The sequence below is a fragment of the Aplidium turbinatum genome, chromosome 1 (assembly GCF_918807975.1).
Source record: "Aplidium turbinatum chromosome 1, kaAplTurb1.1, whole genome shotgun sequence".
In the NCBI taxonomy this organism is placed as follows: domain Eukaryota; kingdom Metazoa; phylum Chordata; class Ascidiacea; order Aplousobranchia; family Polyclinidae; genus Aplidium; species Aplidium turbinatum.
Window position 1 is genome coordinate 8,537,588 of NC_137472.1, and position 19,931 is coordinate 8,557,518.

The following is a 19,931-nucleotide window of genomic DNA, read 5'->3' on the forward strand; positions in this document are numbered from 1 at the left end:
ATTTTTTTCCGTTTAGTTCTGATCGCAATAATTTTTTACATTTTGTGAAGTCAAATGCTTAATTATTTTTTCCAGTGAGAAATGTGATAGGCCTAAGTTTCTTATTTACTGCAATGTGGTTACAATACTCTTTTTACCTAAAAACAAGAGTTTGTTGAAGAAGGTCAATCTACTGCTTTGCAAGCAACAATTAGATTCAAAATCGAAATTTTATTTATAATACCGGTAATATTGTGTTTATATTAACATTTCATGAAACTATTAAAATAAAATTGACAAGGATTTTTATTAAAATTGATTCTGTAGTCATGAAAAAAACACAGAACACCAATTCAAAAGCTAACTTGATGTCCAGATCCATGTTTTGCGATACTTTGGCTTTCTTTCAAATAGGCTAGCTATGTGACTGAAGGACTGGGAGAGTCTTTTTTCGGAATGAGAAGGCATATTTGCAAGCTTCATCCTTAGCCGTTTTGCATACTTCTAGACTCTAGAGGCATTGAATCAGTGATGCAATCACGGTCACCGAGATTGCAAGAGCCAAGATGGTAATAATCTCATGCAGTTTAGTCCAGCGTAAGTTTGCCAGTTCTTTTAATAGGGCTTAGATCTCTAAATTATTGTTGTACTAACCTTTTTAATGTAGATATAAAAAATGAAATTACCTTCTTTTATCAAACAAAAAATAAAACATAATTAAAATAAACCCTAACGTTTTCGCTGCGTACTTGTGTCCTCATCAGGAATTACTTTATATCTGCAATATACCCTAAATCAGAGTTAGAAGATAAATCTGACTATGCACTACATTGCAAACGAAACTTTTGTAAGCTACCACAAACACGTATGTCTGTGGTACAACAAAGCAACTTCTTTACCAAACCTAATACCAAAAAAATATTTAAAATTATGTTTTACTGTTTTCCATCTGATATGCTATTTCGTATGCTAAAATCCCTACAGATATTTTTAGATTATATTGTATTTCATGCACAAGGTTTCAAATTTAACAAAATGGCTGTTTTAACTTCACTCACAACTTCATTCTTCTCATTTCAGAACTACAAGCATAAAGATCTGGATAGTATTTTCTCAGACAGCTGATTTTTACAGTAGTAAAATATCATTTGCATCAACTGCCTTTTTATCGTATCAACCGTTTGTACACAGTATGTCACCATTCTCTATATTCTCACCTCAATCGTATAAGATATCCGCCAACACAACAGATGCTTATTGTATGCAACGCTATTTCCGTTTTCGTGGAAAAGCCTTATTGTCGATGGCTCGTATGTTGAATAATATATTCAACACTGGAACGAATAAAGCAATGGAGAAACATCCAACACAACAACTCATGCACAAAAACATCATCATTTTCAAATAATCATTCACAAAATAGCAAATTTTAGAAACGTTTCACAACTTGCTGTTGCAAAAATGAATTTATTATATGATGAAATTATTGGTAGCACCACCCAGCACAAAATTTAGTGCCTGCAACGTTGGATATATTCCGCGCATATGTGCAACACTAATTTCAAAAACGCAATAATTTTTTTCCAATCAGCTTAAGTTTTCAAAGTATGATATGCCTCCTGTGAATTCAGATTTTGCATAGTTTACATATTGTTAGTTGCAAAGCAACTAAGCAGTCGATTATGTTTCAGCCCCAAAATAACTTGAAGCTTCATAGATTCCATAATTTCCATAAATGGAATTTTGAATGGAAGTCAAGTACCACCAGACTCTATTCGTTCATCTCCGACGCAAACACACGCCCCATCGGCCTGACACTACAAGAACAGGCGTGAGTGCGCCTCAAGCGTTTTCGAACGAGTGTCGGATTTTTCCGCTCAACCATGCACCAATGGCGAATAGCCTCTTCTTTGAGTGAATGTGGTGCCAAAGAAGAAACCACAGACAACATCATCAACGACTGTACCATCTTTAAGCCACCTAACGGAGTAAAAAGTATGCTCATCTGGGATGATAAAACCAAAGACAGGGTGCTCTCTAGTAGCCTTCCATTATAAACTGGGAACATCGTAAATCTGGGGTGATAAAGGATAGACCCTTTGCCCTAGAGGCTCACACGACAAATAAAAAGAACAATTATAAGAAGAAAAAGCTTTATAGATAAAGGCGATTACAACAAAGCTTCAAAGTCTATCATAAAAAATATCGCGTCTGGCAAGCACAACTTGGGGAGTAAATTTTGACACTTTGCGTACTGCAATCTTAGCTCTGGGTCTTCTCCGCAGCATTTTGGCAGAGGCTCCCTATCTCGAAAATTGACGAATCAGAAATCATATAGTTTTGTTACTTCATTTCACATACAAATTACGTTTTCCCATCTTGGAAAAACGGTTTATTGGTTTCCTCGCTGTCTAGCAGGTTGGGAGGTTAAGCTGCCAAATTGACCAATTAGCTTAGTTTGTTTAGTGATAACCTGCTAATATTGTACTAGCATAACTTGGGCTACATCACAGATCATACTCTTAAAATAAGTTTCACTTAGGCCGTGGAGTGTGGATATCAATTACAACAAGCAGCTGCACACACATATGAAAAAGGTCTAAAAAATTCTGGTTTTAAACTTGGCAAGTAGTCACCACAATGCAATAAAATGGCTGACAAAATTTTAATTATATTCTCCTGCACGGTGAACACAGATGATCTTTTAACAATAAGGCTATTCATGCAGAACACAACTCTTTGAAAGCGCGGTCTTATCTCGAGTGAGTCTTCTCTTCCTCACGCAATCTTGAGACGCCGCTTCTGACGTAAATCGAAGCGTCTTCTGATTGGTTAGTTTTCGAGCTAAGAAATCTCAAAAATAAAGAACTCTTGTGTAAATATGCACTCCGGCCACTTCAGTTCAACAGGCCCGAGCCCTAAGAAGGGCCGTATGCATTACTTACTGCCCATAAGAGAAATCATGGGCTATTTAGGCTATAAGTGAAAGGGAGGCACTCCATAGACGCCATGTCTTTACTTGTCATGCCAAAGACACAGCCACTTGCTTTTGAGCGGTATCGAACCGGTAGCTTTACGAATGTCAAACCTTATATAGAAAATCAATCGTTTCTTACATTGATTCAACGTCTGCAGAGGTTAAATAGCTTTATTAGGCCTAGTTGCTTCAAAAGCTGAAAATTATCCGGTCCCAATTTGGGCTTAATAAGCGGGGACGGCTGTAAAAAAATTGAATTGTATTGATGTTAAATTGCAAAGTAGCCTATTTTGCCCAAAATTATGTGCTTCTGAAAGGTTTGGGTTACGAAGATTTAGAAGGATTGTTTATTGAGTCGCGCCAATGTCGTAATTGTCGTATTTGTAGATCTCTGCCTTACAAGATCATGGAGTGCCTTCTTTTGACCACACTCAACCCTGTGATTGATGTACAGTTGCCTGAAGAGATTGCTGGATTCCGACACGGACGTTGTTCCATTCACCAAGTAGCAAGCTAACCAATGACATCGAAGACAGTTTTGAGATGGGTAACAAGGCAAGAGCGGTTCTGGTTGACCTCACTGCTGCCTAATACAATGTGGCATCAAGACTTAACGCTTAAGCTTGTCTAAACAATTTATGATAAACATATGGTGGGTTTCTTCACTAATATCTTGGCAAGCAGAACTTTTGTTTTGAAGAGTGGCAACGGACAATGTCTTCGTCCCCGTCACCTGAAAACGAAGTACCTAAAAGGTCGTATTGGTCACCAACGCCCTTCAATATTTACATTAGTGACATCCCGCAAACTAAGTCAAGCCAGTATGGTTATGCTGATAATCTCGCACTACTCTACTGAAACAAACAATGGCATGAGATTGAAAAAATTCCTACAGCCTATTTGGCCCTAATTTCAGAACATTTTAGGCTCAGATTGACTTTGGACAAATCCACCGTAACACCATCCAGACGGCAACTGTCTGTCCACATTAACGATAACCCACTCCCATACAAAACAACACCCACATACCCAAAAGTGCAGCTACTGTAGGTCGATCACTCACATATCAAAAACATATTAAAGCTCTCCGCGCCAAAGTGTCAACACGAAATAACCTGATGCAGAGCCTGGCTGGATCGTCATGGGAAGCTTGCACTGCAACACTTTCTACAACTGCTCCTGCACTTGGTTTTTGGCTTGGTTTTGAATCTTTATCCTCGGACTGACAAAGCCTTAATTGATAGGTTATTTCTGGTAGTTTCGCATGCTTGTAAAGGCTTTAGACGCAGGGCCGTTTACCGAGATTGGCAGAGTGAAGTTTCCGATTGTTGAAGTGTTGTTGCCGGGAATTATTCCATCCATTAGATGCCGCTGGATGGAGAGCAGTCTTGAAATGCGTTGCTCAAGCGCACACCCCGAGAGTCGAACCAGCGCCGCGTGATCGAGCCGGGCGCGTAACCACTGAGCTAACGGGGCGGACAATAGCGGGCAATAGCACTTGTCTATAGCACAGCCGAATATGCTGCTCCGGTCCGGTGTCGCAGTGTGCAAGCTACCAAGGTTTGATGTTACCCTCAATGACATCATGAGGATGATCACCGGTTGTCTTTGCCGAACTTCCATTGACTTCCTGCCTGCACTGTCAGGGATTTCCCCAGCCAACCTGCGCAGAGACAAATTGGTGCACCATCTTACAAAGCGAGATCTATTAGATGGAGATTATCCCTTGAATCAATTGGTTCTAAAGGAACAACTTAATTTAAAGTCTCAATTCTCAAATGTGTTTGACTTTTCACAAAAAGATGGTGCCGTTTATACATGCAAAACTTTCAGTAATTCTTTTTTTAATATTGGCAACACTTTTATATTGTCCACTGGGAAAACCACCGAACTGAAAAACCATTCAGAAACAAAATTACAATGAAAATAAAAAAATTCTCTGAAATTAATCTTGAAGGTAAGCTGAACAAAATATAAGTAACTGCAGCCCTCAAGTTTGATACTGCAAACTTCAGATTATTGGATGGTTTGAATCCTTACCACCAGCGAAGGTTTTACATTGTCGGTCTCAGTGATCTAGCTTGGATCTATAGTGCAAAGTCTCTAATGCGGACATTGCAAAGACGGCTCTCTGGGTTTCAAGATGAAAACTACCACGGCCATAACCACATAGCACATTTTCATGTTTTCATTATAGAAAGCAGTGTGTGTAGAATTGAATTTGCTGGTGTCGGAATGAGAACAATATTCACCATTACAATTCTAAAATGACGACATTGCAATAACGTTATTTTATTGTGTAACACTTCAAACCTTATCACTTCCCAGCACATATATTTAGATTTGAGATGGAACATAAAACTAAAAACATGTAACTATAGGCAATCTCTTTGGCAGAAAACTGATAAACACTGCTTCATTCTATTGCTACGCTATTGTCGAAATGAAACCATGAAATGAATCTCATCTGGGTTTTCATGGAGGACCAAGAACATTCACAGTGATGTTTGTGTATAGAATGTTGTCTTCTCTTTCCACAACCTACAACAAAAAAGAATTTTCACTTTTTCAAAAACTAACAAAATGACAAAAACGTACTAAGCCTAGCCCAGTGTTTCCCAACCGATGGGTCGCGACCCATTTGTGGGTCGCAAAGCTATTTCAGGTAGGTCTCGAAGCATTTCTAAACGTCACTGGATGTTAAAATTTTCTGAAAAATGCGACATTTACTATGGATCTCACAAGCCGCAGTTTGGTCTTACAGTAGGCTAAACAGTACTGCGCCTTCGCCACCGCTACTCTTCATTTGTTGACTTTCCATTTTTATGAATTGTGCACCCTGTTTATATTAGATAGGGAAATTATTGCATTATCATTACGTAACAATTATGCAACAGTGTAAAAAAATGTAACAGTTAGATGTGTTGTGTCGCATTAACTATTTCAGTACCTACGACAGTAGTAAGGTGCCATAATAAAGATGTCATATCTCGTTGTGGGTCGCACAATAAAACTTGCATTAACAAGTGGGTCGCAAGCTGAAAAAGGTTGGGAAGCACTGAAGATGGAAGGGCAGTATTAATTTAGGACTATCACACTGCAGCTGCATGCACTAATACTGTACTTATTTTCAATTTACGCAACCACTGATCAATCTCTCTGGTAGGCGAATTAGACTTTAACCTTAAAACAAAGAAAAACTTTTAACATAACTTTGTAACGTGAAATAAGTAAGAGTATCTATTTTTGAATTTAAATTGGTGCTCATAATATACTGCAAACACACTTTGTATTTGAGGCTATTCAATCCATCTCTTCGCATCTTTTGAGATGTTTTTGTAATGAGCGTCATTCTTTCAGGATTTGGTTCGTTTCCTCTGTCCATTCTATGCTGTATCATATGGTAACTGAAAATAAGAATTAATAATAATCGTTTTTCCTCAAATGCTGAGTCCTCAACCTACAGTAATGTGCAGTATTTTATACAAAAATACGTTTTCTATTACAGACCAAATATTTTCATGCAACCTATGGCTGCTTTGAGAAAGCACATTATTGAGAAATTGTAAAATAGTGAAGTTGTAACTTTTTATCTTTGTTACAAGGTTACAGGACAAAGTTTAAGTAAAGACATCAAAGTCGTGGATTTACAAGAACAAGATACACAAAATTAACTATTTTTGAAATGGAAACTTTGCATGGAAAACTTCAATTGTTATTTGTAAAAGAGTAGAACAAGAAGCCGGAAGAAAAAGTCAAACGAAGATTGGAAAAAAAAATTGCATTATTTTTCTTTAGCCCTAGAAATACAGAATATTTTTTCTTCAAGAACTACCAAAGGGTTCAATTGCCTCTAGCACTTAATATTGCTTGAAAACAATTTCCAGGATACTTTGCTGTTGAAATAATCCTAATTTAAGTGTATCTGAAATCAGTTGACAACAAAAGAATTCAATTATGTGATCAAATGATATTTAATTAACACTTTAGTCTAGGGATTTTTAACCGGTGGTGCCCGCACCCCTTTGGGGTGCGAGAGCTGTTCCTGTGGGATGCGGGAATGCTGAATGATTAGTGTTAGTTAGGCTTATAAAGGAATAATTAGGGAATCAGGATATTCCTGCCTGCTTCCTATAAAAAACAAACAAACGTTGATTCGATTCTTGACTTGCGAGTAGTAGTTAGCACAAACACACCACGGTTAGATGCCATCATCAACAGGAAACAACCGCAAAAATGTCGCTGAGCTTGTTGCTTAACCATCACTACGGAGAAACTATTTTGCATTCTTCACATAACTAGCAAAATAAAGGCAGTTTTGGAGCCAACTGCTGACAATTGATAAGGCAGAGTTCGACGTTGTTCTGGACTTTTGCTATCGTGGCATGATTAGCCAGTCGGGAGGCTATAAGTAGGCTATGTTATGGTAGTGAGGATGCAAATGGCCTGAAAGAGTTTCCGTGAGCTTATCCCTATTTTTATGGACAAGAATATTTCCTTCGGTGGTCGAGGTCACATGCATAATATGTATGTAAGGAATGTTCTACTGCATGCACGTGAGACATGATCCACCACTCTTGAAAAGCGAAATCGGCCATGTTGCAATGATATTGCCATGGAACGACGGATCTATTCCAAGTGCCTTTCTGACTGGATGGCGATGGAAGAGCTGAGATCCATTTTCTGTCATCAAAGTAAAGGCCTTCAGCTATTGTGCCGAGCGAACTGGACGCGAAGTGACTCGTCTGTAAACGTAACTGTTTTCGTGCACGAACGAGCTTGTTTTTGTCGACTATCATCGTCGGATTGAAATCATCTTTTGTGTCCAGGAATGTTGCGGTTGCAAGAGCAGCTGCTGCTAGACTCGGAATGTTTTACGCGCCCTCGGCGCAAAAAACTTTTTTTCACGGGCTCCCCCATCTAAGAGTACCCCAGGCCCCCATCAGTTAAACTCGCCCCTAGTTGTGCACCGTCTTTATGGCGTTCAATTAAAAAATGGTTTTCGATTTCGTCATTTACTCGACGAACCTCCTAAGAAACTCGAGTTGCTAAGCGATCTGTTTCCGACGGCCCTCCCTAACGCACAATCGCACATATACGTAGAGACAAACGGCAGGAGTGTGGTTACTGCTAACTAAGCCATAATAATGGTGTATATTCCGCTCTAAGTTTAGGCTAAGCCAAAAAGTGTGAAACTTTTTCCATAAAAGCAAGCCACAAAAATTTAAGAGTCAAAAGATAATTCAGCAAATTTTTTCTGAGATTTGAAAGAGAGGTGCTCGGTATTTTGTTTGTGCATTGCAAATGGGTTTTGGATCCAATCTAAATTGGTATTGTCTAATTCTAGAAGAAAATACTTTTTGAACTCTCACAGTCTTGACAAGTGTCGACAACTAGAGGATTAATAACATTTAATTCCACGCCATTATTAGCCAAAAAATGTTCAGTTAATGAGAATATTTCAAATAAATCATTATCAATCTTTTGTTTCCAGATGTTTAATTTTTTGATGAACGCCCCAACTTTAGATTTCAATGTAAAAACATAAATGTTTTTACCTTGGAAGGACAAATTAAATTCGTTCCCCTTTTTTAAGAAAACCTGACACATAGCATGATTTGAAAAGCGTTTCCAAAAACGTCTTTACAATAACAGCAGACAAAGTCTAAACTTTTTTTCGTTGGAAAAATCACGACTTATTTTTTTAACACTAATAACTTTTGAAAGCGTTCGCTTTAGTTTTGAAATCCACGTTAACAATGCAGCAAAGAAGGTTTTAAACTATTCTATATTTAACTATATAAACTTACAAAATACGAGCAGCCTATTGAGTGCGCGACTCTTAATAAAGGTTATAACTTTCACAGCATCTTGCACATTAGTGTTAATGTGCAGTGGTTTGTGTAAAATTTGAATAGACTACTTTCTGCGACGCCCGAAGTTCGTTTCGCGACCCCTCAAGGGGTCGCGACCCCCACTTTGGAAAGCCCTGCTTTACATAACATTTTCTAACTGTCTTTTGCACACTAGCTGACTGTACCAGCAGCACCACACAACGCTCTGAAATTTGAAAAGAGCGGCATCTTTGACGCGATACCAACTGACGCTATTTTCGTGTCGTGAGAAAAAGACAAAGCGAGCCTTTGTATCGCCTTAAGATATCCCTGGGTTAGAACACCTTGTTGCAACAGGCAATATAAAAGAGGTTGGTTTTTTATTTTTTGAAGTTATGCAATGAAACCGATTGGACGAAATTTAAGAGCACTCGTACAATTGTCTGCTGGTTTTTTCAAACAAAAAACTCATTTAGGTTACCGTAGGCTACTTAATTTAAAATATTGCAAACTACAGTATAATAATGAGGAAGAGAAAAACGTTTTCCAATTAGCAAGTGTTCATTCTTCATGAAATGCGCCTGCAATGTTAAAAGTCTGTAGGAAAAGATAGCTGTTTAAAAGTATCCTACATAGTTGATGAAATGAAGAACAGTTTTTGTCAGTCTGCCAATACAACTTGCAAAAACGCAATCAATGCAACAACTTACCTGGAAATGGTTGCTGGGTATCTAGATATATCCATGCGACTACTCCTCACCCTGTTGTACATGTCATCATCCTCTCCTCCCTATCCCCAAAACGAATTGGAATATCCGTTTACAGCCTTAAATTGTTCCTTCGTAAACTCTGTTACACCACCTGAAACGATAATCTCATATTGTCGACAATTATGAAAATATTCTTTCTTTGCTTTGACGATAGTATCAGATCCAAGAGGTTATTGGTAGGATGCCCCTGAAAACCTAAAAAAAATACAATAATTGTTTGCTAAACGTGAGTTTAATATGTAGGCATTTTTAATTTTTATTTGATTAACCAGGCTTTTCAAACATTTTGCTCAATCATATACTGTTTCTCAGTTTTTTCAAATTGTTCTCACTCCTGTTGCTAGCTCAATAACATTAACTTAGCAAGTGGTGTAAAGAAAGCGAGTTTACAAACAGCAACTGAGGTTAAAACTAGACTAATTTGTTTCAAAATGTTCTGGAGCCAAGGCTCTCACAATCCCTGGACACTGGACAGTTGTGTACTTTGCGTAATTATAACAATCGTATAGTCCATTTTCGTTATGAATGTTTTCTATGAGGATTATACCACCGGCATTATTATTTATCTGTGTAGAAGAGTTGGTTCAATTGCAATTGAATATAATTTATTGCAAATTTTCATGTAATTAAATCCAGGTATGTAGGAAGGGCCTAAACTCCACAAGTGGGTTTTTGAAATGAATACGTTTTAATTATTTTGGTCATTTGCCTTTCTGATGGAATTTCGATAATGATTATATGCTGCTTTGATATACCGGAAAAAGTGTTGCCTAAACATTTTACTCTGTTAAGATTCTGTGGAAAAACGATAGAAAAGTTAAAGCTTAACTGCTGGAATTGGGCCTTTTTAAAGTCAATGAAATCATTGAGGGGTATTTTTCATGTTCAGATTTGACAAGAGATAGATCTTGAGTTGAGTTTTTTATATGCTTTTTGTTAAAATGTTTAAATAACTAAATGTGTTTTCTTGCTATTTCTGTGAGCATGCTGAGTGATTTCACCAAAGCGTAATGTAAAATTGAAAAAAGAAACCAGGGAAAAGAGAACCAATCGATGCTTGGTGAATTTTGCTGAATCATAACTAGGGTTGCTCTATTAACCATACACATACGATAGACCAAGAAACCAAAAAGAGACAAAATAAATCAGAAATTTATATATAAACGCAACAATCCTTTGTTGCATATGTCGTGCTGAAATCAAAACACATGCAGTAGGGAAAGGACAGCCCTAAGAGCCAATTTTTAAAAAATCTCAGATATTTTTTGTTTAGTGTTTAAGTTTCGCCTCAAAGTTTACATATATTTGTCTACCTTCAGTCTCCATGCTTAAATGGATTTTAGCATGATCCGGCGGAAGCGGAGTTTCCTAGAGCAAAAAATGTAATGTACTCCAAAGTGGTTCCTAGGACTATATGCAACCATATGTGCAGGCACAGTTTAAACTCCTTGAGGGTAACGTTGATCCTTACTTGAGAACAGCAATTTTACCGGCTCATGCATGCCAGAAGTTGCTAACAATGTTACGTGGTTGATCTACTTGCATTAAAAAAGATAAAATTAAAACTTTTTGTTGCCGTTTTGTTGTACGCTGCACCTTCTTACACGCATTGATGTGTGAACATCACCTTGAAAACAATCTTTGCCAACATCTGGTGGTGGAGATTTCTCTTTAGCGACTGCCAGCACCGTTGACAGGGGTTCAGGAAGTACTATTAGATTCGTGATTGGGATAATTTTAGTGGTCTCTAACCTTTTTAAAGGAAGGAAACAGAAAGGCGAAGAAAGCACCTCGTATTTATGGATATGGTGCGTTTTTCTCACAAGCGACTTGATTTAGGACCCAATGATCTCATTACTACCTGGCCAAAATAATCCCCACAATGGCCATAAGAATGAGTCACAGTAGATCATTTCACTAAACAAAACTCTTACCAAAAATTGTATTATATGGAAGCTTGTAGTTAAACTTATCCACAGCCACGGACAAATGACGTGGCTTTTCTGGACAGCTGTATATCGCGTAATCGTTCTCCAATATAAGATCAACGTCGTGGAAGACAAAGCAATCGAAGTCAAAATCTTTAGAGGATTCTGCATATCCTATATTCATAAGCTTTGCTCTGTTGAACTTCCCATTGCCAAACTGTTGATAATATTAAATTACATTATTCACTACACCAATTAACTAACAAAGTGGTATTCAACATAATTACTACAATTTTGGTAGAGAGGTGACTTTCTTTAACCATATACAGATCAAACCAAGCAACCACACAGTATTTAACATCATACAATTAGAGTGAACATATAGTTTATAGTTATATGTTCACTCTAATTGTATGATGTTATATGCCGTGTGGTTGCTTGGTTTTATCTGTCTAACATAATTACTGCTGCATAAACATTGAAACATTTATTTTTAGTAATTCAACTAGCCGAAATGCAACTAATCAATTTACCTTTACAAAAATAATGGTACATATGCATCATATAGTACATTGTAATGTATTTTACACCATTTTGCAATGCATTCATTTACTCCAAGTATATATTCACAATATACACACAATTGATTTAGGGTATTGCAACAAAAATAGAGTTAAAGTTAAATTATAAAGTATTATATCATTACCACAGAGTATCCCGTGATAATGATTATTCAGTCTGCCCCGTTAGCTCAGTGGTTACGCGCCCGGCTCAAGATCACGCGGCGCGAGTTCGACTCTCGGGGTGTGCGCTTGAGCAACGTATTTCAGGCTGCTCTCCATTCAGCGGCACCTAGTGCATAGAATAATTCCCCAGCAACAACACTTCAACAATCGAAAACTTTCACTCTGTCAATCTCGGTAACCGGCTCTGCGTCAGGCGTATCTACATTCTACAAGTATGCGAAACTTCCACGAATAACCTAGGAAGGCTTTGTCAGTCCGAGCACAAAGATTCAAAACCAACCAATCATGTACGATAGGTTATGAATTACATACTTATAGGCCACATGATACGTTCCCTACTGGAATTGTTTAGTAGTTTGCTTGGTACCACTTCACCAATGTATTTAAGCCACGATGAAGATTGCTTTATTGGCGTGTAACAAATGAAAAAAAACAAAAAAAAAACTGCTTTTTATCAATTTGGTTTATCAAACACTGTACATCCTTTTGAATCATTTGTCGGCTGCATTGCCAAGTGGTGAGAGCCCTGGAACGACGTTCGAAAGGGCTCCGGCTCGACACCATGAAAGAGCATGTGGCTATGTCTTTGGTAAAACACTTAAAGGCAGGCCTGAAGGTGGTCACGAAGATTGGCTTCCTTGCCTTACCGTCCACATAATCTAAATCTTCAACCACCAGGTGTAAGCCTGGATACGACAAACAAAAATCATTGCGGAATCTAAACAAGAATTTATAATAAAATGTTTAGTGACGAAGTTTTGGTTTTTGACTATGTTGTTAACTCGTTGGTTACTGAGGATTTCATAAATCTGCTTTATACCAAGCCAGATTGTTTTTACTAGAATTGTATAAAACGAAAATCGGTTTCCCACTCTTCATCACCTCACAATACATTCACCTGGTTTATGATGTAGATCCTATATTCCAACTGCTGACGTTGCAAAATTGGATGCATGTAATGTAGGAAATATTGTAGATGCACGTCTCGATTACGAAAAGGAATCACAATTGCAACCTGAAACAATGCTATGGCATCGCGATGACGGCAAACTTCTCTGAAATTCCTTACATTTAAAATTAAAAGTCGACTTTGTCAAGTATTGTGAAATATCAGGCTTTAATTTCAAATCTTGCGGTTTTATCAAGGTAAATAAAATAAATCTTTTTTTAAACGTTACAAATTAAGTCTAAACATGTCCCGTATTACTGTAATATGTTATATCACCTTCCACCTAGCTTTACATTCGGGTGGCCTATAGCGACCCCCATCGATCACTAGAGGATTATTTTTTTCAATTGTGTTGTAAAATGGGGGATTTTTTGGCTCCGGCTTGACATCTTTTTGTCCCTAATAAAAATAATGCTACTTTATGTGTTTGATATTACTATTTTGATTAAAAACCAAACTCAAAAATTTATTAAGTCACTAAACAGGAAATTGCGAACACTCCTTTGTGATTTTAAAACAACTAAAAATCAAAGTGGTTTAATAAAAGTATTTCAATATAAGTGTCTTGTTTTCTTAGTATCCTAATGAACGCGAAGATAACAAATGAACATAAAACCGTAAAAGTTATAGTCATTAAGTTGATTACACCAATCTCCGAACCAACCCCAAATGTTTGATGAAAAACTACTGTTACTTTTTCATGCATTCATTCACAGCGTTGGAGCCAGATAGAACATTGTTGATAATGTTTCTTAAGTCGTTGTCATCACAAGATGGGCCAAGGGGGCAGTTGTTAAAGGTGTGTTTCAGTCCCTCGTTTCATCGCCTGCTCGTCTACTAAGCCACAATGACACATTGGATCCGAACTCATCTTCCATTGAAAGATGTTGCTTTTATCACTCCTGACTCGGCAGGAGGCTCTGTGCAACGCCTCTCTTCCTTTAAAGGTGGGAGCTTGTTGAAAGGTTTCGAAAGTGTCGGGATTAACAGGATCTGATTTTCCATTCCGCTTCTTTTTTTCAGAACTTCAAGACTTCTCCACATCCAAACTTTTGTCCAAAAATATTTGAAATTTGTAGACAAATTTCTGACAACATTGCGTTACATAGATTTCGAAAGCAACGATTATAAAACAGCTTAAAATCTGGGTCATCATAAGGTGCATATTTATCACTCGACAATCTTGAGACATCAATAAAGGCGATGTATGGCTGTTTTACTGCTGTAAATCCGCTTAAAATGAATTTAACTGGAGACAACAAAATCCGTTGTGAAATGCAAAAATTGTACGCATTTCTGCACCAGTCCCCGAACCAGCGGCTAAGCTAATTATCCACAGTAGTATGTACAAACCATATGACTTTGTCAGTGAAACACTTTTAAAACCATATATAATAAAATTAGAAACGCTTACTTACTACAAGAGCAGGTGGAGTTTCCGGGCATAAAGGCAAAGAAGCGACCTTGTCGTTAACCAGTGAAATGTTCAGTTGTTTGACAGTTGTATCATTTCTGACATTTGTTTCTTTTTCACTATTGTTTTTATTATTTTGAGAAGTTGTTTGAGTTATCGATTTCAATAGAAAAGGTTTTTTTTTTATTTGCACGTACGATGGTATCTGAAAAACAAACTTTGTTTACTCTTTTCCAAACAACAAGCTGCAAAATGTTCTTTTGAATGTCAGTCATCATCATGTTAAAATATTGTAAACTCTCTACACATCACTGTGTGAGAGAATGTCGTAGCCAAAGCCTAGCAACGTTGTGAGCTAAGCATGCTTAGTTACCCAAAACAGTACACACTACTGTAGAAAGCACGTGACTTCGTGAACGATGGAGCTTCAAGATTAAACGGAGTTGGCTCAACTCTCGGGGTGTGCACTTGAGCAACGCATTCTAAGGACTGCTCTCCATTCAGCGACACCTAATTAATTGAATAAATTCCCAGTAACAACACTTTAACCATCGAAAACTTCACTCTGTCAATCTCGGTAACCGTGCTTGCGTCAAAAGCCTCCGCAAGTATGCGAAAATTCCAGAAATAAGCTATATCAAGGCTTTGTGAGTCTGAGGATAAAGATTCAAAACCAAACCATGTTGTTATGTTGTTGGCAGTGAAACAATTTTTGAAGCCACACACAGTAAAATATGGTTCCACACTCATTTACTGAGCTTCTGGTAAGATTGTCATCACCTAAGCCTTCGGTACTAACGAGAGTAGGGTGGCCAGTACCTTTCTCTCGACTGCCTTTCCTTCAAAAATTACGCCCACCCAATTCATTACACCCTGGGTAGAGATGAACGATGTTTGTCAATAACTGAATAGGGTGAGGAATCAGGTTTTGCATTATATTGGAAAGATACCGCCTTACTCACTGCGCCATGTTAGCGCCTAAATGCAGTCTTTCTCAACCAATTTTGATTATCTTGGCCATGAATTTATTGCAGTAACTTCAACAACATAAACTGAAAATAATATTACACTGCATCATTTAATATATGGTCCGGCAATCCATGGCCCGCCAAGGAAAATTATACGGCCGCAGCTTCATTACGAAGTATATTAGTATATGGTCTGCCCAGTGGTATGTTATTTTACAACCGAATAAAAAAACAAGTACTTTTCATTGATCAGTTTGTTAGGCGTACGTCTTTGATTTGAAGCGTTTTTGTTTTTGTAAACAAGGAATTCAACATAAAGCGCCACAATGACACAAAACGTATTAATTTTTGAAAGGTAGTGAGTCTACACAAGGAAGGACAAACTTAATTTAATCAAAATTTGCTTCAACAAGTAAGATTCTTATAAGTTCTAAAGGAAAACCGATGAAACAGTAAATGATAATTTTGCCAGCTACAAGGTAGCACTAGCAATAGCAAAAGACAACTGAACGTTTATTGATGGCAAATTTGAGATAAGGTTTATGATGGATGTTACTGGAACCCGTGTTACTACAAAAATTCAAATAACCGTGAAGAACCAAGAACTGCACCAAAAACCTTAACCTGGCGATTAGAAAAAATGTCTGAGCGCGTAAAATTTGGTCAAAAAGATTCTTAAATATCTCCAGTTCTTCTCAATGGCGACAGATGAGAGAACAGACACGACAGATGCAGCTCAGCTGGCAACACTTGTGCGTCAAGTAAACATTGTATGTTAAAACCTTGTTCTGCTGCTTCCTGTCAAGGATACTGCCATAGGAGACGATATTCTGAATACATTACATCAACGCATCAAAGTGATACATCCGAATCTGTCAAAACTGGTGTTAGTAGGCTACGGCCAGGGGCTCAAGTTGTCAACCTCCTAGTGGTAAGCACTTGTAATTGATTATTGCAATCAAGCGAATGACAACAAATGGAGACAGCAATTGTAGCTTACAAAGCTCCTGTAGAGAGTGGTGTTGACCCAAAGCATGCGCCCGTCTAATAGCTGTTCAGAGCGGGCAACTTTGATTGTCGTATTGGAAGGCATAACCTTGCTGCAGTTGAATGTGGAAGGCCTGACAAGTCTAAAATCCACATTTAGAACCAGGGGTGTATTCCTAGCATTTTATTTGGGGAGGGGGGGGGGCTCTATTAACACCTAGCTATTTTGTTATAGACAAATTTTGTATAGGCCTAGGTAATCGGTGTACTGTAGGTTAGCCAACAATCTTTATTTTTTTTTAAATGAAACACTGTTCAGTTTGTTTTTTATTTCTGAACATCATATCGAAAAACAACCCATGCTAAAACATATTTTGAGGTACAGAAAAAAGTAGAAGCAACAAAACGTGGTTGAATGCGAAATAAAATTATAAGTTTGAAATTTGGACTGGTTGCTACACTGCAATCTCCTTTGCTTTTTCTTTACTGCGTAGGCTTACTCTTGAAACTCGCTTTGCATGAGCTAATTCCAATCTCTTAACTCAATTGTAAATTTATTTGTATGAGCCAATTCTAAGCAAACTTGCAAAAAAAATGACTATAGGAAAGTGAGGATATGCTTTTCTTGAATTAAGCGCTTGTGTTTGCAGGTTTGCTGGTAAAACCCAATAAGCAGCCGATGTGATAGTTACACTAATATCTTATTTAGTTAAGAACAGTTTAAATAACTCCAAATACAAGAAGCATATTCCAAGTTGGTGCAAATCTAGAATGTCAAAAGAGTAAGAAAATTTGTTATGTCATTCTTTATTGCCCTATTTGCAAAAGTTTGATTTACTATACAATACATGTAGCCTACAGTAGGTTGCAAGATGGAATTTAGCTAACTATAATATGGGACCTAATCACGGAAAACGGCGAATGCTAATAATTTATCTTCGTGTTTTTTTGTAGTTCTGTTTTTAGAAAGCCGAACGTGTTACTTGTTCAGTCGAGAAGTTATTGTTCTGCCAGAAGAGCTGAAAAATGGAAGCTTGAACGATTCCCCCTTGAGCCCCCCTACATCAAGCCTTTTCATATTTCGAGAGGCTGAGCCCACCGAGCCCTCCCCCAGGAATTCAACCCTGCATAAAACAACTAGTGAAGGGCACCCAACAAACGGCTATTCTTTTACAGGAGACACACGCCTGCCAAGATCTTGCAAAATTTGATTTTGCCCCGCAGTTAGAAAAAGATCGCCGACTCCGGGTTTAATACATTAACCTATAAATTTAATCAGTTGTCATTTCGTACAGTAATCGTTTTGCCTTGCAGAAAAGCAAACTCGTAATCTGTTAGTGGCAAAACTTGTGAAAAAGTGAAAATGATCGAATAGCTTGCATGCCAATTTATTTACTCTCAATAATACCTCAACCAATCTTAGTATAGTTTAATAGATTATAAAGGTTTAAAGATTTTATATAGGCTATTTAATTCTTACCTGAGTTGTGAAGAGAATTTTTGTCACAACAGCAAAGCAAAGAACCACGAAGATTGTGTTCTTGTGCTTGTAAAGCACGTTTTGGAGATTTTGTAGAAATTCCTTTAATAACAAACTTTTCTTTGTTTGAGTTTGTTCCATTTTGTTTAGTGGCAAATTATTCTTACGTTTCTACTTCACAGTTTTTTTTATGTTGTCTACACTTACAACACAACAAAAACGATTTTTGTTACAAAAATTAATACCACAAATTTTATTCGTCCGCCCCGTTAGCTCTGTAGTTACGCGCCTGGCTCAAGATCATCCTTCGCAAGTTCGCTTCTCAGGGTGTGCGCTTGAGCAACGCATTTTCAGGATTACTCTCTATTCAGCGGCACCTAGTGAGTGGAATAATTCTCCGGCAACAACATTGCAACAATCGGAAACTCTACTCTACCAATCTCGGTAAAATCGGCCATGCGTCAAGGGCCTCTACAAGTATGCAAAACTACAACGAATAACCAATTAAGGCTTTGCAGTCTGAAGATAAAGATTCAAAGCCAAACAATACCAACTGTCATTTGCAAGAATTAGAATCACAGTTCTTGTAATTGTAATTAAGATCACAGTGTTTGTAGGTCACGGCGTGTTTTTAACCGGCTCGGTGACTGATGGTTTGAGTGTTCACTGATGAATCGGCACACTTTGATTTTATACTCAAAAGGCTTGAAGGTGGACACAATGACTGTCTTTCTTGCCTTCTGTTAAATTTACTTAAATCGTCATCTACCTGGTAAAAGTCTGGATACAACGCCTCAACCAAAAGATGGACTAGGTTAGACTGACTCACTATCTGACAATCCGACAACGTCTGCTTTGCATTTGAGAACATTCGAGAGCAACGACAACATGCGACCACTTTACTATTGGTATTATAATTTTGTAGTCAATGTATTTTTGCACTGACCATAAGTGAAATTTATTGTAGTTTATAATTATTTACAGATTCCTGATGAGGACTTAAGTTAAGTCGAAAACGTTTGAATGTTGAACTATTTGTAAATATGTAATATACTGTTGTAATGCTCAACCCTGTGTTATTGTTGTGTCTTGCCTGTCTTTTGTATATTATTAATATGATCAAATTAGAATTATTATCTTAAGAAAGCAAAACAAGATACAACAAAGCAGAATGTAGTTGTGTCTTGATAGGAAACACAAATACATTCTTGATGGCAGGAAAGAAGAAAATATTTCTACCTTCCAATTAAATTCTCGATAAACAAGCTTTAAATTGGCTAACTTTAATTGCATTGAGGCTTTGCTAGTTCTTTTGCAGAGCTTACCCTTATATTTAGGTCATGTACAATAGGCTAAGTAGAGAAATGGATTAGGTTATTTAGATAACTAAGAGTACATTTGTTTTTCTGAGTCTTATTTTAACCTCTTACTCTTTTTATTATTTTCACTGTTTTTCTTTTCTATTGTTTTTCATATTCTAATTAATGACTTACAAGGCCTACAAATAAGTTTAGATTAAGCTATACTGTATAAACAAGTTTTCAAAAACCATAAGCTGGCTTGACTTTAGTAGCGATATTTCGCTGGGAATGCAATCATTATTGGCTTAGCATCCTAAATATCAACAGCAGCATCTATAGCAGCAAGAAAACTTCTTTCTAAAGCCCTAATATATATTTCTTTATAGCTTCAACTATTTTAGAACTCCATTCCATTTATTCCCACCTCAGCAGTCTAAAAGACTTACCACGTCTTGTCGTTAATAACACGGCATATGCTTATTGTATAGGACGTTATTTCCGCTTTCGGGGCAAATTCTTATTTGTTGAATGCTCATGCTGTACTATGTTAACAATGCATTGATGGTGATTAAAGTCGTGGCAAAATATACAATTTAAC

The 19,931-nt window shown here is 37.3% G+C and overlaps 1 pseudogene across 1 annotated transcript; it reads right to left on the bottom strand.

Annotated features, from left to right (window-relative positions):
* Positions 1-5,166: 5,166 nt before the first annotated feature.
* Positions 5,167-18,173, bottom strand: LOC145772046 (beta-1,4-galactosyltransferase 1-like; annotated as a pseudogene). Its single transcript, XR_014289277.1, has 8 exons — positions 18,033-18,173; positions 14,602-14,802; positions 13,460-13,582; positions 13,133-13,249; positions 11,495-11,705; positions 9,501-9,651; positions 6,243-6,363; positions 5,167-5,497 (listed from the first exon to the last, which is right to left on the bottom strand). The product of XR_014289277.1 is annotated as a beta-1,4-galactosyltransferase 1-like (transcript).
* Between the last annotated feature and the right edge of the window lie 1,758 nt (positions 18,174-19,931).